This window comes from Meriones unguiculatus, chromosome 5 (genome assembly GCF_030254825.1).
Source record: "Meriones unguiculatus strain TT.TT164.6M chromosome 5, Bangor_MerUng_6.1, whole genome shotgun sequence".
Lineage (NCBI taxonomy): Eukaryota > Metazoa > Chordata > Mammalia > Rodentia > Muridae > Meriones > Meriones unguiculatus.
Window position 1 is genome coordinate 89,086,815 of NC_083353.1, and position 24,198 is coordinate 89,111,012.

The following is a 24,198-nucleotide window of genomic DNA, read 5'->3' on the forward strand; positions in this document are numbered from 1 at the left end:
CCAGAAGCTTCGAAAGAGGGTCCCTGGTCAGCTAGTACAAAATTCAACCTCAGGACTGGCCACAGGTGGCATCGCAAACCAGAATGGGGAGCCTGTCGCTCAAAAATAAGTAAGAAATAAGTCAATTGACAGAAAAATAAAAGCTGTTCCTTGGCTCAGGAAGCCATGGGACAATTCATACATTTTAGGGTCTCCCAGAGGGAATGATGTTTTCTGAGGTATTTGAAAACGGAATCCAAGGAGTGCCACATACCCCGAGTCTGTATTTTCCTTTAGAATGTGTGTACACCGAAGTCCCCAAGAATCCTACTCCATTTCCAACAGCAAGACCACTGCAGCTTAGAATTAATTCCACTTAAACTCACTGGAACCAGCATGAGGGGGAGGGGTGATTATGATCAAATTACATTCTTCATGTGCATGAAAATGTCATAAAATCCAGTACTATATACAATCAAAACATGCGAACAACAACAATAACAAAGGAATAAAAGCCCACTGCACCAGATTTGAGGACAGAGGTATTTTTTTTCCCCCTGAATCCACCTGTGGACAATAGTGAGCATTTCATTGGTGGATTCACACCTGCACTATTATCTTTGTTAGCAAGTGGCCAAGGGGTAAGATGCCAGAGCTTTTCTTCCTAGCACCGGGAGCCTCAGGACAGACTATCTGCCCATCAGCTTCACGTCAGGTTTCAAATGTGCTGTTCACATCTTAATTCAGGCAAACCACAAGCATTCAAAACAACACGAAAATCTGTCCTCAGAGCACCTGTTGGTTTCAAAGTGGCTGAAACTGGAAAACTTTTAAGTGACTTTTCTTTCACAACCAGAAAAAAAAAAAATTGCTTAAGGAGGTCTGTAGGATTCAGAGAAGAGAACTGCTCTGAGATCTGCTGATCTTTCTTGGCAATAAACCTGTCTGCCCGTTAGACAGGCTGTAGTTCACCAGGATAATAGTGATGTTTACACACAATAGAAGGTTTGACATAGAAGGTTTGACTGAATTGGAATAAAATGAACCAAGCATAGCTTGGGGTGGGGGGAAGGCCCGTTTGAGTAAACCCTGGAGCATGATTTTTTTTTTTTTTTTTTTTTTTTTTTTTTTAATGATGATGCAGTGGACTGAGTTCTCGGAAATGTCAAGCAGCCTAGGGAATACCGGAATACTACCCCCAACAGGTCAATTACCAGTGTCTCCTGACACCATCTCCTAAGAAAAGGTGCTCTCAAGACACTTTGGCAGGTGCTTGTCAGGTCTCATGTCAGCAGTCAGTTGCAGCCTGGGACATTTCCACTCAAGGTTTCAAAGCTAGCGCTTAACATAATGTTCTGTTGTTATGTACAATGATGAAAATCTCAACCATTCTATTTTATCAGTAAGGACTCAGGAACCAGGTGCTGGGGTGAAAACCTGCCAGCTGAGAGAGGCTGAGAAAGTAACCAGCTGACCTTCCTTCTCAGTTCAGGTCTGGATGGAAAAAAAAAAAAAAAAAAAAAAAAAGGATCACTAGCTCAGCTGACAGCCCAGGAGGAAGAAAAAAAAAAAAAAAAAAAAAAAAAAAAAGCCAAGGCTTGCTAATTAACAGCCCCCAAAGCCAGAGAGCTGAGAAGCTGAAGCCTAAGCTAAAGCCAGAGCTTGAGCCAAAAGCTCCTTCTTCTTCTTCTCCACACTGTCTTAAATATCCCACAACTCAAAGTCCCTTCTATTCTTTAATCCCTTTCAGCTTGTTTTTAGCTCCAAATCTCGATCTAGGCTATACCTCTGGTATACAGAGACCTCTTGGATTAAAGGTGTGTGCTAGGGCTGGGTGAACCACACCAGTTTACAATAAACAGAAAGTTCTTGGATAAAAGGTGTGTGATAGGGCCCAACCTCGCCAAAGAAACCGGGCTTTCCAGTCCACAATCTTGGGGGATCACAATGGGATCAAATACCCTGCAACATTCTTCCCTTCCTTTTCTTTCCCACATGTACATGCTTATGTGAGGAGGTGCTCGCTCAACTTGTCCACATGATTATTATGCTTTCAGACCCTGGCTAATGTAGTCAGGCTGGCCTCAAAACTGCTTTACAGTCGGGATGATCTTGAACTCCCGATCCTTCTGTCTCTGTCTCCCAAGGGCTGAGATTACAGAAGTGTGCTACCTCTACTTCCAGTTCATGTGATACTGGAGATGACAGCCAGGGTCTGTGCATGCTGGGCAGGCAGGGGCTCTGCTGGCTGAGTCATATTTTCAGTTCCTTCACCTTAATCTTTCAGACACTGAAGCTCAATTTTTAGGTAGATCGGCTAGCTAGTGAGCCCCCAGGATCTGCCTGTCTCTACCTCCCAGTTGTGGGGTTACAAGCACACACGTTCACCTGGCAGTGTCAGGGGTGCTGAGGATCTGAAGGTAGGACCCCAGGCTTGCATAGCAAGCATTTGACCCACTGAGCCACCCTTATCCCTGCCCACCACCCTCATCCCTACCCTATCCACCACCCTCATCCCTATCCGCCATTCTCATCCCTACCCATGACCCTCATCTCTACCCCCAACCCAGGCCTGGACAGTTCTTCTGAAAGGGAGACAGTGAGATAACAGGATTTGCCAGACCAGCCAGTCAGCAGCACTTGGGAGTTTGTCCAGGCTGCAAGTTTTCAGGCCACTTGTGGACCAGCAGCCATGGAGATGAGGTTAGCGATCTCATTTTTCACCTGGCCTTGAGGGGATTCCAGTTCACATTAAAACTGTCACCTTGTGGAGGGGAAGAATGGTGGATGGAAGCTAACCCTGGTTTCAAATCACTGAACACCGTGAATATGGTCCTTGAACAGGCCAAGTGTGATTGTCCTCAGGTCTGATGTGGGGACATTAATCCACTATCCAGGGTCTGAGGAAGATCAAGGGAAAATACTCCTCAGGAAATGTTTAGAATGCTGGCCTGCAAAAGGCAAGCACCCAGGACATACAGCCACCATCCCTACCCAATGCAGGAATTGTCTGAACATTTTGGATTTAGGTAAAACAAGATAAGTAAAATATATAAAGTTTTAATCTCATGCTTTGCCTGCATGTACGTCTGTGGACCATGGACACGCGATGCCTCATAAGGAGGCCAGTAGAGGGTGTCATATCCTCTAAAACTGGAATTGCAGACAGTTGTGCGGTGCCATGTGAGTGGTGGGACTCGAATCCAGGTCCTCTTGAGGAGTACCCAATGCTCTTAACCGCTATGCCATCTCTCTAGTGCTCCAGATATCCATCTTTAAAGCTGGGTAAAACCCTGGCAGGTGATGGCCAGCCAGCCTACTTAATCCCAAAACTCCGGGCCCGTGACAGACTCTATCTCAACAAAACAAAACCAAGAAAAAAAATGAAACAAGACAAAACCCAAGATGGAGATCTCTGGCTTCCACGTGCACACGCATGCACACATGTGCCTGCACCCACACAAACACGCAGATATGCACACGCAAATGCGCTTTTTTTGAGAATAATTTTTAAATGACTCTTCAGGTCATTTTCCTTTGCCGAGGTTAAGGGTCAGAGGTAAATGCTGTCAGAGGCTCAGTCATCCCCTCCAGGCTCCATCTTTTCTGTGGACTTAGAAAAATAGAGTACACTCAAAGCTGGATATAAGACAGAAGCCTCATCCTTTTCACCAAACACAGGTAGAGCTGCCTCCTCTTCCGTTCCAGGAAGTGATATGGGTGCAGCTGAACGGGGGCCTGTAGCAGCGAAGAAACGAGCAGCCGAGGTAACCAGCCACAGGAGTGGGCCAGATCCCAGACGTATGCTCTGAAGCTGGTCTGTAATCTCCCATGGAAAGGGAGCTAAATTGCACTAGTCTGAGCACTGTCTTGTCTCACTCTCCCTGGCTTCAAAGCTCCCTGCAACACACTGCAATTTCCTGTAGCTCTCTCCAGAGGTTTAGGGAGACGCTCTGCCTACAACATTACTCACACACCTGGGAGGGCTGCCGTGGACGTCAAAGACAGTTTGTCATCATCCTCGAGGCGTCTGTAGGCTTCTCTTTAAACAACCGGCAGGAAGGAGAGCAACAGGGAGTACCGGGAAGATGGTACAAACTGACAAGCCCTTGAGAGAGAGAGGCAGCGAGCCAACTGTAACATGGCTTCCAGTGGTTCCCTCTGCGTGTTAAAGAGCCTGCCTGAGTTAGGAATGATAGGTGCAATCCCAGCACGGGAGAGGCTGAGGCAGAAAGAGCTCAAGTTTAAGAGTAGCCTGGGCTACGTGATACATTCCAGTCGCGCCCCGTGACACAGAGGGAGCCCGCCTCAAAAAAGAAAGATGAAAAAAGAAAGAGACAAGAGTCCTTCTAACACCTGTGGACATTGTTCAGCTGTGTTTTTCATGCCTGATGCCAAGTTCCAAAAAGCCATGAATACCTGCCACAGGGGTTCAGGTGGAGGCAAGCCAAGTCTCTAAGCAGGAACAACTCTGCACCCCGCCTTTAAATTTGTGCAACGTTTGCATGTGTGTCTGGTTGTTACAACCAAGGCATGCTCATGGCATGTAGTTGACAAAGGCCTGGGATCCCACTCCTCTGTATGCTGCAGAGCACATGACTGTACCCCAACATCAGAGTATCTGGGGTTGAAGGATCCCACATCTACTTAACCTCCAAACCTCACTGCTCCCCTCCTGTGGCGTCTATTATACAGAAACATCTTCCTCAAGGGGCAGAAGAAATGAAGCAATCACTCCATCCCAGCCTTCAAGCCCCATAAAGTTTAAGGAACCCAAAGCCTTCAAAAAAAGAGCTGGAATCCTGTTTCTCACTGTTCCATTTTCTCCCTTTTTAATATTTGTCATAAAAGGAGGCATAATTCTCATCGCAAGCGATTGACATGCTCGTGTTTACTTTTGGCTTGTTTTATTTAAGCTAAGGTTTTCCTTGGCATTTTGCTTGTTTCTTGAGACAATATCTCATTATGTAGACAGTCTAGCCTGGAACTCACTTTGTGTTGTGGTTCGAATGAGAATGATCCCCGTGGCCTCTGTTTGAATGCTTGGTCCCTAGCTGGAACTGTTTGGGAAGGATTGGGAGGTGTGGCTCGTAGGAGGTGCAGCTTTGTTGGAGGAGGCGTGTCACTTGGAGTGTGCTTTGAGGTTTCAAAAGCCCCTGCCAGGCCTCGTCTGTCTGTCTTTCAGTGTACCGCTCACTCTACCTCTCAGTCTGTCTGTCTGTCTGTCCATCTCCCCCCTCCCATTTGGAGATAAGATTTAAGCTCTCAGCTACCATTCCACCACCATGCCTGCCTGCCTGATGCCACACTCACCGCCATGCCATAACGGACTTTCCCTCCAAACTTATAGGCGATCCCCAGTCAAATGCTTCCTTTTATAAGTTGCCTCGGTCATGGTATCTCTTCACAGAAATTAAAAAAAAAAAAGTAATCAAGTCAGCACATAAACCAGTCTGGCTTTGTACTCATTACAAAGTGCTGGGATTACAGGTACGTGGCCTCAGGCCTGATGGTTTTATCTTCTAGGCAGCCCCTGCAGAGGAATGCTAATCCTTCTCCAGGGCCATATACCATTCGGAAGGTGTCTCAATGTGGACACGGCGGGACAAGGCCACTTGCAGTTTCCCTCTCTCTGCTCTGTGAGGAACCATACAGCACCACTCAGAAGCAGGGCAGCCCGGCATAGTTTCCCCTGTAAGGATCACTGCAATGGCTAGAAGGAGGTTAGTGACCGTGATAGCTGATCTGGACCGTTAACTGAATGGGGTTTCGAATCACTGTGAATACAAGCCTGAGAGCCTGGCGCTCAGAGACTTTCTGTACTGGGGTAAGTGGCTGAGAAGAGCTATCGGCTGTGTGGGTGGCTGAGCGAGGGTCGCAGCCTGAACAAAAAGCAGGAAGTGAACACTGGCATCCATCTGTCTCATAACTTTAGCCTTATGACCAGCCATCAGCGTTCATGTCTCTGCTTCCTGGGTGCAGACATAAGGCAGCTGATTGCCTCACGCTCTTGTGGCTGTGCTCATGTCAGGAATTCTGTAAGTGCAATGGGAAAAGTAACCAATACAGTGACTTCGGGCTTTGCCCACTAAATCCTAGTAGTGCCCTGGCCATTGACAACACCAAAAAGCCTACCATCCTCCTCTATATTGACTGGGCAAGCTGACAGCTAGTCCTCCCCTGAAACCACTGGAGGACACTGGGAAAGAGTCTTATCCATCCACAATCCTGGCTGGTACAGAGCAGGCAGTCTCTAACTGTTGACTGACCTGAACAATGAGTGGCTATCTCAGCAATGAATACAGAAAGCAGTTCATCCAGTCTCCAAATACACACGCTCGTCTTTGCCAAGACTCATCCTCGCCATGTGTCAGTCGGGGACCCAGGCAAAGCGCTTAGAAAGCGCAGTGACTTAACTGAGACCATCTCTGTCTAAGAGTGCCTTTGAGGAAAATGGGGGTTTCAGATGCTTGATTGAGGATCATAAAGGAGCAGGCACTGCCATGGGGAGGGAGGGAGAATAACAAGAGGTATTCATTGTAGGGTGGAATCAGGAATGCCTCCCCGAGCAGAGGACATGTAAACTGAAATCTGACATCTGGGGAGGGGGAGCTAGCGACAGTCAAGGAGGCGATCGTCTCAAAGTGCAAGGTTCAGACAGCTGTGACAACTAAGGCCCTGAGGTCAGATACTATGTTTGAGAATTTCAGAGAGAAAGAAAGCAAGGGCCCAGGAGATGCTAGGGATGAGGACCCAGGGAAGGCAAGTGAGGGTGCATCTGCAATAGTCTTAGAGTACAAAGAAAGAGCGTGAGGTGGGTCCCAGGAATGACTCCACACTAACCAGACAGTTCCACCATGCAGCTAACCAAGGAAGGAAGAGGAGCTGGCTACGGGGTGTGTGTGTGTGTGTGTGTGTGTGTGTCAGGATATGAGGATTCTAAATTCAAGATCTACTTGGTACATAGAGTACGTTGAAGGTCAGCCATGGAAACACACTAAAAGCAGGTCTCAAAAAACGAAAGTAAAATGACAGTTGTGGACAGAGGTTGGGAGAGTACTTTGCAAAGTACATGCAAGGCTCTAGATTCAATCATAAATACCATAAAAAAGCAAATAATAGATCCAGAATGGAGGAAGAGGTTGGTAGAAGTTGTCCTTCACAGGCAGCCAGCTCCCAGCCCTCTGGCAACCTGCCCTGGGCTGCAGCTGTTTCTTATGCACAGGCTTGCACACCCCGGTCCTGTTTCTCACCCCCAAAGGCTGGATGACTTGGACAGCAGGGACATGTGCTTTTGCAGTCCCACTGGAGCCAAAGGCAAAATGTTTCGCCCTCTCTCGTTCTCAGTCTCCTTTCTCTGTGAGTATTCTGTTCTTCAGCCCTGTCCTTAAGTAGCAGAAGAGGAAGAAGTAAGTGGTTAGTAGAGCGGGTCCTCAGGTATGGAGAACCTGCCACTCTTCCTGCAGTCAAGGGTGAAGGATGGGCACTAGCTAATTGACTTCTATGCCTATGAATGGCATTCCAAGGACTGAAAGAATGATAAACTAAGTAACATCCTACATGAAGGCAGCCATCAGCTTCTATTTGGCAAGATCATTCTATCCCTAGAGGAACAGGAAGAGAATGGAAGGATAGGAAGAAGAGAATGTAAGGGAAGGGGAAGGGAGGAGAGAGGAAGAGCAGGGAAGGGAGGAAAAGAAAGAGAAAGGAAGGGAAAACAAGAGAAAGAAATATAGGGAGAGAAGAGGAAGGGGAGGGGAAAGGGAAAGGAGGAAAGGAAAACTTACTCATTCTTTTAAAAACTTCATCCTTCACTGCATCAAGTTCTGTTCTTCCCTACTCAAAGGCAATAGGAGAGACACTGCCTTTCTTGTATAGAGTACAGTTCTAGGCTCCTGTTGTTTCCCATTTTGCTCATTAACCCACTGAGCAGATACTAGAAATTCTTCTCAGGTCTAGTTTTAGACCACATTGATGTAGCTGTAACAGAGTTTGAACAGGGACGCTGGCTGATGGGAGCCGCTGTGGACCAGACAGAAAGGGCTGACCCAATTTCCAAAAGCAATGGTGACTGTCTTATGACTGAATGCCCATCCCACAACCTGTCACCTTGTATTTATACCTCATTTACATCCACATCGACAACGACAAAAATAAACTGTAATAAAACCTATAGCATCCTTTTCTCCTAAATAAATACAGGCGGCTTCATCTACATCATCAGTTAGTTTTCATGGTATTTTCCAAGATCAGAGGGGAAAGGTCACTTTGGTCCCACTTCATAGACATGAACTGATCTACAGAGAGGTTAGAATGCCTGCTAAAGAGCAGTGGGAAAACATGTATAAAGTCTTTCTTATATGGTGTAGCTGTTAAGTTTTCAGTCCTGCTCTGGGTGACAAAAGTTTTGAAAGGGTTAGACTAACTTTGTAACCTATATGTCTTCTAAAGCCTATAGTTTTGAGTTTTAGGTCCAGGTTAAGCTAAAGCTTCTTAGTTCCTTTCCACAGAGTGAAGGAATGTGACCCTATCTGTGAGGGCAGATATAAAAAAAGGGCAAGCAAGCAATGACCTTCACTCAGCAAAAGAAGGACCAGACCCTTGTCCTTGAGATAGCGTTTCTTAGCAATGAACCCAGACTTCTTCTGAGTAGCTTTTGACCTCCGGCCAAGAGCCCGCAGCCCTAATCTTCAAGGATGAGCTAACCACCCCCACCTTAAATTGCAGCTGCATCCACACTTGGCAGGACTGGCCAAGCTTGAGCACCTAAGACTAACCAATTATCTTACTTTATAGCTTCCTCATCCAATCCTAAGTTGCCAAAACTGCAACTTCAAATTTCCCACAATTTTTCTTTTAAAAACCTAAAGGCCTTTGTCTCCCGGTGCCACTCTTTGCTGACCGGAAGGGGTGACCCCATTGTACAATGGTTAATAAACCTCTTGCTTTTGCAACAAGTCTTGGTCTGGGGGAGTTTCTGGGAAGGGCGCGATTGAACTCCTGAGCTGTGAGACCCCAGGTCTTACAGTTTCTTTTGTATCTACCAGTTATAATTTACTTTGGTCTCATTCTGGAATTTAAAGGTATTGTCTTAGTTCGGGTTGTTGTGACAAGAGGCTCATACCAGGTGGCTTCAACAGTAGAATTTACTTTTCAACTTGGTGGAGGCTGGGAAGTCTGAAATTAAGGTGCCAGTCCATTGGCTTTGGGGGAGGGGCATTTCCTGGTGTATGGATGGCTGCTCCCTCACTGTATTCTCAGACGGCAGAGCGGGTAGCTAATGGGTCTTCTCAACCCTTTATATGAACGTCATCACCATGAGGTCATCCCAACCCTCCTTCCTCCCAAAGGCCACATCTCTATACACTATCATACTTAAGTATAAATGTTGGGGAAAAGGTATAGATCTGAAATCCCAGTACTTGGGGAGGCATAGGCAGGTAGATCTCTGTTAGTTTGAGGCCAGCCTGGTCTAGCAAGCACGTCCAGGACAGCTAAGGCTACACAGAGAAACCCTGTCTCGACAAAGACAAACAAACAAACAAAAAGTTGGAAAAACATAAATAGTCAAGCTACAGCAGGTTTGGGTTGCTCCAGGATGCACTTTATTATTCTGGGTACTAACTATGACAATAGCCACATCCTTTGGGTTTACCAGGATTATATAAAGAAGAGAATGATGAGAATAAAGGAAGACCTAAGATGACAAGTAATGAAACTACATCAGAGGAAAAGTTACTTGAGACACAGTGGCATGTCACTCCTGTACAACAAACAGTAGAAGGGGAAAAATTACATTCCTGCAAATTCTTGATTCTTAAAAGATTTACTAAATATAATCCCGGGTGCAGATAAGAAAATGAAAAGGAGAAATCAGCCAATGTCAAAGGCTGCTAAAATACTAAAACAAAGCTTTTAAGGCTGGTACATCTTGGTCTTCAGACAAATGTGAGTGTTCAGTCTTAAAAACAGACTGCTTTCCCATCTTCACTAAAAAATACAGAAAATTTGGTATGATTATTGTTAGGAATTTTAAATATTTGGCCCTTGGCAGTACAAGCAAAGAAAAGCCAAATCAAGTAAGAAAAAAAAAGTATTGCTGTTTTAACATTAACTTCATAGTTGAAGGTATCAGCACACCGTACTTCACTATAAAGTTCATGAAGCTGAGAAACATTGTGCAGAGGGCTGTGGACTGTGTTGAGAGCAGGGAGTCAGCCATGATCTGCTTTGGGTCGACCAAGAAAGGAAGGCTAGATGTCATTTTTGAAGGAGCTGGCACCAAGGACACTGGTGGTGGACTTCCACCCCTAGGAATGTGCTATTCTTAAGGTTACAGGTAATTTTGGGTCAAGCCTTGTCAGCTTATATATATAGATGGGTGAATATTGGCTGCCTAGTCATCATGTCTCCCTTTTTCAGAGACACCAACTCTGTAGGCTGCCTGCTAGGATGGACTATGGTTTATTCCCAGAATAAGACACAAAGTGGAGCCTTCTAAAATTATTTCCCTTCAGCTGGGAATGCGGCTAGGCTAGTAGAGCATTTACCTACAATACATGGAGCTTAGAGGTCCATTCCTGCATTAACTGGGTACAGTGGTCATCATTTGTGCTTGCACTCTCAGAACTTGGGAGAAAAAGGAAGGTCAGGAGTTCAAGGTCACTTTTTGATACACTGTGATTTTAAGGCCTGGTCTACACAAGACACCCCCCTCTCTCTACATATATATAATCAAATAATATATATATTATATGTATCAAATAATATATATAATCAAATAAAAATATGCTCCTCTCTTAAGAGATGGAATACAAGCAAAACTTATCTGCACATGGAAAGAGACAAAACATCATTAGTCATCAGAGAGGCGCAAATAAAAACCACAATCTTATCCTGCTTTAAACCCACAAGAATAAATAAAGTAAAAAATATGAATAGTAACTAATTGTGCTGGCTAGTGTTTATGTCACCTTGACACAAACTACAGTCATCTGAGAGGAGAGAACCTCAATTGAGAAAATGCCTCCGTTGCACCAGGCTGCAGGCAAGCCTGTAGGGCATCTTCTTAACTAGCGATGTAGGAGGGTCTAGTCCTTTGTGGGCATTTCAACCCCTGGGAAGATGGTCCTGAGTTCTGTAAGGAAGCAGGCTGAGCAAGCCACCACGGGGAGCAAGGCAGTCAGCAGCACTCCCCCACAGCCTCTGCATGAGTTCCTGCCTCCTGGTTCCTTCCCTGTTTAACTTCCTGCCCCAACTGCCTCTGACGATGAACCATGACATGGAAGTGTAAACCCTTCCTCTCCAAATTTCTTTTGGTCGTAGTGTTTCATCGCAGCAATAGAAACCCTAACTAAGACACACATGTTAACAAAGACGTGTAGAGACTGCCATCCTTCGGCACTGCTGGTGGGAATTGGGTGTGTGGTGCTCACTGCAGAGAGATGCATTTCTTCAAGCGTCCATATGACCCAGGAACTCCACAAGAAGAAAAGCATGCATTTAAAAAGCATATATGCAAGGGTGTTTAGAGCAGTCAACGGTCGGGGAAGTTTCTTACATGATGTATTACATGATGAACAAACTTTAAAAATACAGAGCTGAGGATGAAGCTCAGTGGTAGGGCCCTTGCCTGGTATTCGCAAAGCCTTGAGTTCATCCCCCAGCACCACACACAAGAAAACGGTACATTCCCATGCAACTGAATATTTTCAGCAATAAAAAGGATCAAGATGTATACCGAAAAAATTGAAAACATATGCTCAGCAAAACTTGAGCACGTGTGCTTACAGTGATATTATTTTATAGTAGCTCCAAGGTGGAAAACTCATATGTCTATCACCGGATGAGCAGATATACAGAATATGGCATAGCTGTATTACTCATGCATATGCAGGAATAAAGTATGGTCAGATGTCACTGTTTTCTAATGCCGAAAGCAGCATATTAGGTAAAAGAAACTAGACATACCTTAGAAATGGAGAATAGGTTAGTGATCCTGCAGTAATTGGGAGATGGGTGGGTGGATGAGAAACGGTCACTAACAAGGGATTTCTTCAGGGGTGATGACACTGACCTGCACTGTTGTGATCATAGCACATCCTTGAATATACTAAAAAAACAGCACAGCTTTAAGAATATGAATTTTGTGGCATGTGACTAAAAGTCACACAATTCATAGTAAATAAGTAGTTGGGGCTGGACACTTAGGAGTGCACTTAGGAGCAGGGAAGAAGATCAGGAGTTCAAAGCCAGCCTAAGGCTACAGAGCAAGACACTGTCTCAAAAAACCAACAGCTGCTTTGTGTGGTGGCATGCAACTTTAACCTTAGCATTCAGGAGGCAGAAATAGGCCAATCTCTGAGAGTTGGAGACTAGCCTGGTCTACATAGTGAGTGCCAAGACATCCAGGGCTATGCAGAGAGACTCTGTCTCAAAAACAAAACAAAGAAACACACACACAACAAGGACTAAGATGTGTGTGTGTGTGGGGGGGGAACAGTCATCATGTGCAAGGTCCATTGTTCAACTCCCAGCACCACAGAAATAAATAATCAATAGGAAACAGGGAACTTTAAGAAAAGAACAAAATATAGGCCATGCCATGGATGAATCTCAAAGCACTCCACTGAGTGAGAGAAGCTGATCGCAAAGCCACAGCATACAACCTCATTTGTATAAAAGGCCTCAGTCAGTATACACAGATACTAGACCAGTGGTTGCTTAGGGCCAGAGGAAGGAAGCAGAACTGGAAACTGGCTACCTCAGCCCAGGGTTTCTTCTCAGACCAATGAAGTGTCTTGACACTGGGTTATGTCTGCAGAACTAAGTCTACAAGGGAAGCCGAGGAATCATATGTTATAAACATGTGAACCTTAACATGAAGGTAAAAACTCAGGACATGACTTTATCTACATTTATAAGTATTCTACAAGGAACACGCGAACTTACTGCATGCAATTAAAAAACAAGGCGCTAAGCTTCATATTGATGTGGATAGAGAACATATTTTATAAGAAAGACTGAAAATAAACAGGAAAAAAATGCTGCACACGAATATAGCTGTGAAACTGAAAAAGATGGTGAAACGTATACTGAATTATTTATTATTGCTTTTTCTGTTGCAGGCTCTCGTGTAATTCAGCCTAGCCATGTAGTCCAGGCTAACTTCAAACTTGTAACATAGCAGAAAATAACTTTGAATTCCAGATCCTCCATAGTCTCAGTCCATGGTCAAGGCAGCATTACTCTACCTGTATGAACTGTTAACAACAGTGCTTTCTGAGTTGAGCCTACTGGGTGTTCTTAACCAGGTGGAGGGACTTCCTCCCCTGCTTTTCTATATCAGCACACACTACTCTAAAATTTCTAATCTTGAAGTGCACATGCCATCAAACAAAAGGCTAGTCAGCTATCCCAGGACAGGCCTCCATCACATCCTTGGTCCCCAGCTCCTCATTTCCAGGCCTGCCCAATGAGATTGCTCACAATTGTTTGAGGCTCAACAGCCCTGCTAATGTAAATGGGGCCACTCGTGTATCCAGCGCTCCAATAGATGAGACAGACGTCATAGCTCTGACAAGATTCCAGTCAGGTGCGGTGGTATGTGCTTGTAACCTCAGCACTTAGGAGGTGAAGGCAGGGGGATCAGAAGTTCAAGACCAGCCTCAGCTACACACTGAGGTTGGTTTGGGCTATTGTGAAACTCTGTCTCAAAAAGCAAATAAGAACAATAAAGGCAGCAAAACCCCCAAAGGCACAAACGACAGAGAAAGCATCTGTAACGTGTAAATCACACAAAACCATTATAAATCCAAGTAGTTGGGTAGCATCTCCTTTCCCCAAAGGTATGTGATTTGTAGTTTTGTGAACATCCCTTCAGAGATAGTCAACGCTACATAGACACACTCCTCACAGGCATGGGGAGCTATTTTACAACGGTAGCTAAAGAATGATGCAATGGCAAAAAGAGAACTCATTATATTCAGAACTCACATGCTTTTTTTTTTTTTAAGCCATTTGAGGCAATCTGGTAAAACTGGATTTAAAGAAAGAAAAAAATTAGAAGACAAGACCCAAGAGAGGACTCTGATGTGCCAGGACTGTCAAATTGTTTCTAGGATGTCAATCCACATAAACTGTCTGAACAGAAAATGAAGTTGGTGCTCTCCATAGCCAAATGGATGAACCGCCCACACTGAATTTGTCATTCCTCCCAAAAGAGCAACACAGGGTGGTCCAACTTTCACTGTGGGAGTTTTAGGACTTCAGCCTGCTGAGAAGCCTGTGAATGAGTGTCCCCATCCTGTGAATGACTGTTCCCACTCTCTCACCTTCATTTCCTTCACCCTGGAGTACTTCAAAGCAAGAATTCCTCTGACAGGCCACTCCAGAGCGCTCACCTGATTTAGGCCCTAGCAGATCTATACTCATTCGGTCTGTGCTGAAGATCCAACTTCTTCAGGGGGAAATGACGATTTAAGTCTGAAAATCCAGACAATGAAACTGGACTGCAGGAATCATTCTTTCCAGCTCAGTAACGTCCAAAGCTGTTCCAACGTTCCTTGTCTTACTTATTTTCCAATCACCGGGACAGGACACCATGACCAAGTCTTGTAAAAGAAAGTGTTTAATTGGGCTTATGGTTTCAGAGGGTTAGAGTCTGTCTTAGCAAAGGTTTAATTGATGTGAAGAGACATGATGACCATGGCAATTCTTATAAAGGAAAACATTTAGTTGTCACGGATGTACAGTTTCAGAGATTTAATCCGTTACAGTCATGGAGGGAAACACGGTGGCACACAGGCAAATGTGGTTCTGGAGAGGTAGCTGAGAGTTGGGCATCTAGATCTACAGGCAGCAAGAAGGGACTGAGACACACTGGCCAGGCTTGAGCATCTGAGATTTCAAAGCCAGCCCCCAGTGATACACTTCCTCCAACATTATACACCTACTCCAACAAGGCCACACCTCCTAACAGTGCCCCTCCCTGTGGGCCTATGGTGGCCATTTTTATTCAAACCACTACGGCGTCCATGATTGCAGAGATGGCAGCAGGAACAGCTGAGAGCTTATCTCATGATCCATAAACAAGAGGCAGAGAACGCTAACAGGGATGGGTGTGGTTTTTGAAAATTTAAAGTGACATACCTCCTCCAACAAGGCCATACCCTTAATCCTTCCCAAATAGTTCTACCAACTGAGGATCGATCAAACATTCAAGCATGTGAGCCTGTGGGGGGTGGGGCTGCATTCTCATTCAAACCACCATGCTCCTGTTCTATGTTCTGCTTCACTAGAGAAGGTGACACTATTCTCATTTAGGGTTCTGATGCTTTGACCCCACGACCTTAGTATTTGCTGTTCTTTCAGACCTAGACCATCTCCTCCAAACCATAATTTCATCCAGTCAACTCCCTCATTTCTCAAGCCTGAGCTTTCATGTTGATCATCTATGATGATGAGCAGTCCATCTCGGCAGTTCCATGTTCCCTGTCATAACACTCATCACTTTTGACATCCCTTGATTATGGCATGAGCTCCATGAGTATGGGAACCCTGTGTATTTGTCATTACTATGGTGCCTGCTAAGTCATTGAAAGTCTGAAATTAGCCTATGAATTGAGGATGTAAATGTAATATTCCTGGACCTACAAAAAAAGACTTTCACAAATATGTGTGTGTGTGTTGTATACAAAGTTATCATCAGCATCATGCTTGTGACTAAACTTCGGGTCTGGAAATATATTCCAAGAATGAGAAAACCTGAAGCTGGTATCAAAACTAGAACCACCACCTGAAAACAAGAAAAGTAACTAGAACAAAGTGGTGGAGACCAGAGATCAGACACAGAGAAATGTGAGATATTTCTAATTAGGTGAGGATGGGGGCTAAGAAAGATGGCGGGCCAGATTCTAGGACGAAGCCATGGTCCTAGAATCTAAATCCTAATTTGACCTGATTCAGAGTGGCCTTGACAGGAGCAGTAAGGATTATTTGAAGCATATTTATCCCTCCTAAGTGGCTTAGTTCTCCAAAGCGCCTTTCTAGAGTGCACTGGGACATACAGATGCTACTTTTGTTTCTTGGAGAGGTTATGCTAGGGGCAAGATAGGATGAGGCGGCTCATGTGCCTTATGGGTTTGCTCCTTGTTCTAAAGTAGAACTCCTAAGCCCATGTCCGATTAGCTACAGAAGTACAGAACGTATCAACACTTAGTTATTGGCAGTTTTGAATGCCATTTTCCAAGCACACTATTCTATGGTTCTAAAGAAGAAAAGAAAATAATTAAAATAAAGAATTTAAGATGCATAGTATAGGAGTAAACAAATACTGTGTGTATGTAAAAAGGAATAATCACACAAACATCAGATTACAGGTATTTGAGGAAGTATTTTCAAAAACCCAGTCATTAAACTATGCTCATATGGTGAGTATAGCATCCAGATTAATTTAATTAATTTAATATATGGAGACAGGACCTTTCCAACTATCCACCAAGTACATTACACGCAAGGGTGCTGGGCCAGGTAGATGCCGTATGGCAACTTCATCAACATTTTAAATTTATCTCGTTGTTTCTCTTAAAGTTTCCTATGAAGTTTTGAAGCGTCTCTGTAATATAACTTTGCTTTTCTTCTTTAAAATGCACACTAGCACCATTGCTCCAGGGAGACATGCTGTGTTGATGTCTAGTTCTTCAGGTTCTCTTGTGTTCTTCTCTGTACCCTTCTGAAGAGAGTCTATGGACCTGTTGAGCCAACCACGATCGCAAACAGCAGGAGATCCAATCACTATAGTCTATGCACACTTCAGAAACCTTCAAATCTAGAAAGAACATGCCCCTCACAATAAATTGTTCAATATGGTTGCCTGTATGTACACAATCCTTCTGGAATTTCATAAGGCTTCCTATTCTATAATACTACAAAACATACTACAGCGCGTGTCCCATTCCTGTGTCTGTCACCTGATGTGACCATTGGTGATTACTCAACATCTATTCTTCTACCCCAACCAGGAATGTGGGCCAGTTATAGCAATCCCATCTTTCTTGCCACAAGCACATTGATTCCAGTTTGGACCCTGAAAACCCAAGGGAAAACTTATGAAGCAGGCTTACGGAGTCATCTTACTACCAGCTTGAGGATGGAGCTGATACAGAGGGGTTGGCTTAAACATGGCAGCCACGAAGAAAGCAACCTGGAGGTTGTACAGATGGCACATGAGTTGCTCTAGCTCAGGACACCCTGAGACAAGGTCTCCTTATGAACAGTGAGATGCGGGGCTGGAGAGATGGCTCGGCAGTTAAGAGCACTTGCTACTCTTCCAGAGGACCTGGGTTCAGTTCCCAGCAGTTACATGGTAGTTAACAATCATCTCTAATTCCAGTTCCAAGAGATCTTCTGGTCTCTTTGGGCACCAAGCATGCAAGATGGGTACATACATATATTCAGACAAAACAAGCACAAAATAAAAAAGTAAAATCTTTAATAAAAAAAAGTAAATCTGGAGAGGATATGTCTACTTATTAACCAAATCAGCTGTTACTTTTGGAGAACTTGAGTAATACATTTTGCATGTGACTTGAAAGCTTTGTGGAAAGTGAGAGTTGAACATTGTACTCCAGAGCCTAATGCAAATTGCCACACACAGTAGTTGGGTAACTTGCATACGCAAGAATAAGCATATCCAAATTCCAAAGTAAGACTTGAGTTTGCTATCAGCTCTAGGTCTCATGACCCCTAGGACCCAACTAAGCAACTAGATTATAAGGACTGCAATTGCTTTCCAGATATTATTAATACTGTAAATGACAAGCAGTAATCAAACGGGGAAGAAACTAATGAGAGCCAAACATATAACCAAAAACAGTAAACAAACAAACAAATACATAAATAATAAAAGTAAAATAAGTTGAAGAGTGACTACAAAAGACCGAAGGGGACTGTGGAAATAGTTTAGTTGATAAGGTGAGGCAGACCTGAGTTTATTCTCCAGAAATCACATAAAAATTCTGGATATAGAAACATATACTTATTATATGTGCTTTAGAGAGGAAAATGCAGGGGCCAGGGGGCTCCTGGGGCCTGCTAGCTAATTTGGTGAGCTCCAGGCCACTGAGAGATCTTGTCTCAGAAAAATAAAGGAAAAAGGAGAGATGAGAAAGGGAGAGAAGAGAAGGAAGGAGAGGGAAGGGAAAGGGAAGGGAGGGGAGGAATAAAAAGTGGAGGAAAAGAAAGGAACTTAAGGAAAGTTACCTGCTATTGTTTTCTGGCCTCCACATGCCTGTACATACATGTGGACATGTACCCATGCCACATGTACCTGCACACATGGAGCGAGGGGAGCAGTGGCCCAGAATGAATACACAGTGTGAAGAAAGTAGTTTGAAGAAAGTCCTGGATTGCAATGACCATGCAAACACAGAATTCAAGGAGGAGAGGAGCATGTTTCTTGCCTGTGGAACACCCAGTGTGTTCACTGGCTGATTATGTAGAAGATGCAATACATGCCCACACTGAAAGAAACACGCACACACGCACACACACACACACACACACACACACACACAAAGGGTGTGCAAGATCCTCACCATTTAGCTCATTTATCCAAACTCCTTAGACTATGGAGGTGCTTCGGCATTCAGTACAGATTCATGACTCTCAAATAGGTGCCCCCAAATGGAGATTTATTCCTTCGTTGTTATTCCTAACAAAACAACAGCACCTGCAGCCTGGCATGGTGGCACCCATCTGTGAGCCCAGCACTGCAGAGGCTGAAGCAGAGGCTTGACTGTTTAGTGAAAGCAGGTTAGTTTGATATAAGATACTGGCATAGGAGTGCCATGCTCATTCGCCCATCCTGCCATCTTCAACAACTCCGAAGTATCAGCATCTTCCTTTAAACACTGATCTAAGTGGGCAGTCACTTCATTAACCAAGGAAGCCAACGAGCTGCAAACACACGGGGAGGCGCTGCAGCACAGGCTAACGGCGCTGGTGAAGTTCAAGGAGAGGGAAACTTCAAGCAGCAAGGGGGAGATCCTTCCCCAGTACACGAGTGGAGAGGCAGACTCCCTTCCTGCCACTGCTGGTCTGTCAAGCGGTCCCTGGATCCCCGCAGAGAAGAGAGAAGCAAGCAGGGCAGGGTTGCTAGTGCAGAAACCTTCGAGGTGTGTCCAAGGGAGTCTGCTTTAAAAAAAAAAAAAGGCACAAGGACTTTACAGGCTCAAAAGCACTGCCTGAGAAGGAGATCAGAGCATCCCTTTCCCTCTTCCAGGTGTGTGCCTCCAGTGTCTCTCCCAGCACCTTTTGTTTTGACCAGAGGCCAGTCTTTCACTTGGGATACTTTTTATTTCCTTTCTCTTTCATTTAATGATCTTTTTAAATAAACTTTATTAAATAAAAGTTCAAATAAGTAAAAACATTACACATCAAAACTAACTAGACTCGAAGACTATAAAACTCGGTGGAATTACAGTTAGAATCGGCATTTGGAATGGAAGCTGTGAAGTTTCACATTGGATTTTACACTTCTAGTATTGAGGATAGTTTACTCACTCATGCACCACCAGACCCAAAGAATCCGTGACAGAATCAGAACTAGAAAACAATCAGCTTTACGTCGTCTTTCTTAAGTCACGTTTGTCTGTTTGTCCTTCCTTCCTTCCTTCCTTCCTTCCTTCCTTCCTTCCTTCCTTCCTTCCTTCCTTCCTTCCTTCCTTTCTGTCTAAACCTGAGCAATCTTGTTAGAGTTCAAGAGAACACAGTACAGGTTAAGTGAAAGTCCCTAAGCCACCAGAAGGAGAGAAAGGAAGTCATGCCTTTTATGTTAGCACAGAAATGGGCAGCTTGTTAAGAAAGGAAAAGATGCTCTTGAGAATAGAAATTGCCCAGCTAGCTGAGGAAAGAGCCCAAAAGCCTCATTTGAGTTTTCTTTTAGAGTCCAAATAAGAAATCCGGTGCAAATGTACCGTGTGTGTGTGTGTGTGTGTGTGTGTGTGTGTGTGTGTGTGTGTGTGTGTATGTGTGTGTACCAGCGTGTGGAAGTCAGTGATCAGCATGGGAATGTCATATACTGCTCAACACTTTATTTTCCAATATATTTTTATTTAATTTGGGGGGACATCATGCATGTATACAATGTGTTTTGATCACACCCACCCTCTTTCTCTCTTCCCTTAGCAATCCTGCACCCCCCTCCCAATTTCATGTTCTCTTCACAACTGTTGTGAGTTCATGATTGCGACAGTCCTACTATGGCCAAAGCACACTGAGAATTTTTTTTAATTGAAGTTGGAGCACTTCAAGTGGCTAGGATAACTGGCAAAGCCTCTTCCTATCTCTAACCCTCCAGCTCTAGAATTATAGGTGAGCCACCATTTCTGGCTCTTTATGTATGCTGGGATTTGAACTTACACTTTCCTTAACCATCTTTCCAGGCTCCAAATACTGTTTTTCTTTAATATTTCTGCCCAGTAATAGAATTCTGAAAAATTAAGAGAGGTTCTGATCTAGATGGTTCTTTTTATAGTATTATATTCTTTAAGATTAAGGACAAAAAGCTTGGACCCTACTATTGAAGGCCTGACTGTTAGAAATAGGAGGGTCATAAATATCTTCATCTAGTAGATATTGATTAGCTTTTATTATCCAATACTCATTCACTCACCATGACTATGAAATAGGTACATCATTATCATCCTCACCATCACCATCACCTCTGTTTTCCAAATGTAAATCCAAGGCTTAGGGAGAACTTAAGAGAGTGATGGTTTACAGCAGCATTTCTCATCCTTCCTAAAGCTGTGACCCATTAATACAGTTCCTCATGTTGTGGTGACCTCCAATCATAAAATTATTTGGTTGCTACTTCATAACTGTTTGAGTCATAATGTAAATATATGATACGCAGGATATCTGATATGTGACACCCCCCCCCACACACACACACAGGTTGAGTCAGATGGCTCAAACCCAAAATTCCACAGAGCCAGAATGAAGCCCCGTTGCCCTCAGCGGTGCGCACTAACAGGACTGGAGCTATGACCACCTCCTGACTGCCACGTCCCGACCTCATCACAGCATCTGCACAGAAGGAGCGCTCAGTTTAAGTTTGCAGAAGCAGGTGGAGCTGAGAGGGACCAGAACTTGGCTTAGCAGCCCACAAAACGATGTGGGGTACCCGTGCACAGGAGGAATGTAGAGTGCCTATGCACAGAGGCTGAGGTATCTCTGACAGAGCTCTTAGTTGCAAATGATGGAAACACAACTCTCTCTAATTTAATAGAGAAAAAAATTGACTGACTGATAAGATGAAGCAAGGGAGCAAGAGGGAGCAGAAGGAGCCGGTGGATGCCAAGAACCTTCTACTTCTGTCTTGGCTCATGACCTCATCATCTCACGCTCAGAAGGGAGAGAGCTCCTCTCTGTTGGTTAGTAATTAAATCACAAGAGATGTGCTGACTAGCAATCATTATTATTGTGACCAGGGGAGGAAGTGGGGATGTGTGTAGAGATTGGCCACTCCAGATGCAAGAGCTGTTATAGAGTACAGGAGGGTTAGGTGTCAGGATTTTCAGCTTCCTGCAATACAACTTGATCAGAAGCCTGGAAGGAATACTTGTCCCTGTAAAGACTTCCTGTTTCTAGAAGGTAAAGGGTGCTGAGCGGCAGGAACAGCCAACATCTTTTTTAGGGCCGTTGCTTTGGAAGCAAATGGACACCTCAGCGAAATCAGAAAGCATCCCAAAGCCATGGCGTCCTTGCTCTGGGATACATCACAGCTGATTGCTCATTTTGGTACCCTGTTTCTCAGCTCTTCCTTCCTTTGTACTGACAGTGAACTAAGTCATGGTAATTTGTTCTCTGGCCTGGGTAAAAGGCCTTCTAGTGCCTTGGCAGCCCACTGTAATGTAATTTAATTTTAAGATGGTCCCTCTATGAACTAGGCTCCCTCATATGCACTGTATTAATAGGAACACTTTTAATTAATGTGACTTCAAATAATATTTTTGCATTTTCAATAACTTGGTTGTGTGGTACCTTGGGTATTATACTTATTAAGTTCTTCAGTCTGAACCAAAGCAATGGGATTGATATTCTCTTTCTCTCTCTCTCTCTCCGCTCCCTCTTTCTTTATTGTTCCCAAGGAATATCAATGATATCACTCTCTTAATCTCATTGGGATCCCATGAATCCAATAGAAGGTTGCTAGCCCCTGTCACTTGGAGGCACTTTTACCATATTGTCCATAAATTTAACCCAAAACAGCAGAAGGAGCCAAGAGCCAAAGGTGCCAAGAGCCAAAGCCTTTGCCAAGTTTGGCTTACTGCTTTTAAATGGGCAACGGCACACACAGTCTTTCTGGCTTGGCTTCTACAGCTCCAGGTTCGATGAACAGTGGTTCTTGGAAAGCCCCACACTGGATTGCAGCCCACACACCCAGTGTACAACTTGGTTGTCAAGATGCCAAACTATGCAAGGCTCCAACCCTCCAAGAGCTGCTGGCTCCTCCCAGTCCTCCACAGAACTGCTAATGCTAGGAAGCAGGAGAGAATCTCCCAGTCCTTTAAATAGCCTTGCCACATCTTCTTGGGAAATACTTACTTCTGGAGAAAAAAGAAAGAAGAAAGAAAGAAACCAGAAACTGTGAAGTGAAGCCACCTCCTCATTCACAACTTCCCTATCACCTCCTCCTCAAAGGAAGCTTGTTCAGCTGCTTACTGGCACCAAGTGCAGCCTGGAGCAGGTTCCCAAAGCAGCCAATGCATGCTACGGCAAACTAGCTCCAATCTTTCTCCAAGGACGGCAGGTTTCGGAGCAAGTACCTGCACTTGTGTTTGAATGTGTTGTCTGGGAATACTGTCTGTGAAGCAAAAGAAGGTAAGCGTGGCATGCTTTGCCGTAGATGGGGGTCACATAGATGACCAGCCCCTACAAAAAGTACACATGGGCATTTACTCCCTATCAGTGGTTCTCAACCATCCCAAGGCTGTGACCCTTCAATACAGCTCCTCATGTTGTGATGACCCCCCACAATGGTAAAATTATTTTGTTGTTACCTCATAACCGTCATGTTGCTGCTGTTATGAACCTTAATGTAAATATCTGATATGCAAGGGTATCTGATAGGCAGCCTCCACAGGCTCTGAACTTCTGCCCTATCTAAATCAACAACAGGGGCTTGCTTATAAAAGGCTGTAAGAGTTAGCATGACAGAAAGAACATAAACACAGCAGGGGCTCTACCAATGAGGCCATTAATACAGTCAGTAGGAGCTGAATCTCTAGAACGTTCTCCACGGGGCTTAGTTCCCGCGGTGTTTCTCATGTTGTGGGCACTGTATGGTAATGAGCCTTCTTTTTAAAGGGAGGAATTCTCCTTACAACATAGTCCCTAATTAGACAACTCGCTGTCTGTGTGGTGTTTAACCAGAGAAGCAGACAGAAAATCAGGTTTCACCGACTTGACTTCCCAAGGAATGCTGTCTGAGGCAGGATAACCCAAAGGACACCCGTGTGTTACATTACATTTAATTGTTGTCCTACATGACTCTTCCGATCTGATAGTGTCTCCCGGGCTAGGGAGGGAGGACATTTTCCCACTCCAGTGTCACAGCCATCGCCTGAACCACATCTGTCTAGGCATGGCTCTGAAGACTGGCTTGAGTGTGTGACGAGCCTGAAACACCAACCCTAGGTACAAGTGGAGGCAGGACTGCCGCCTACCCCTTTCTCCTCGCAAGTAGATAGAGGTGAGATGATGCTCTTTCCTTGCCAAACATCGGGATTTTACTCCTGGCCACAGCAGGGTGTGGGGAAGTTAGAGGCCATGGATGGGTATCTATGGGTATCTATGGATATCCTGAACTTTCCAGAAATGAAAATGGCCTCAGCCGTAACCAGTCTACTACTGCTGTGGAGAAGCAGCTGGAGGTTGCATACAAACATGGACATGGACATGGCTATGTGCAGGAACACTCACTCCTCATTTAAAGGCCACGGCTGACCCTGAATATGATGATGAGAAACGTGGGCAGGAGATAAAACATGGAAGGATCAAGAAGGTGAAATGAGGAGGTAATTTGGGTATGGAAAGGGGTTTTGGAGCACCTCTGGGACATTCCTTTTGTAGGAATGGAGAACCATGCAGTATTGGAACTTAGAGTGCTCCTTTCAGCTAACGGTTGCCGGACACCTCCGCGTGCAAATAAGG

At 44.5% G+C, this 24,198-nt stretch overlaps 1 protein-coding gene across 1 annotated transcript in view; it reads right to left on the minus strand.

Moving 5' to 3' along the window:
• Frmd4b (FERM domain containing 4B) overlaps positions 1 to 24,198 on the minus strand; it is a 315,055-nt gene that overhangs the window by 181,803 nt on the left and 109,054 nt on the right. The window lies entirely within an intron of this gene.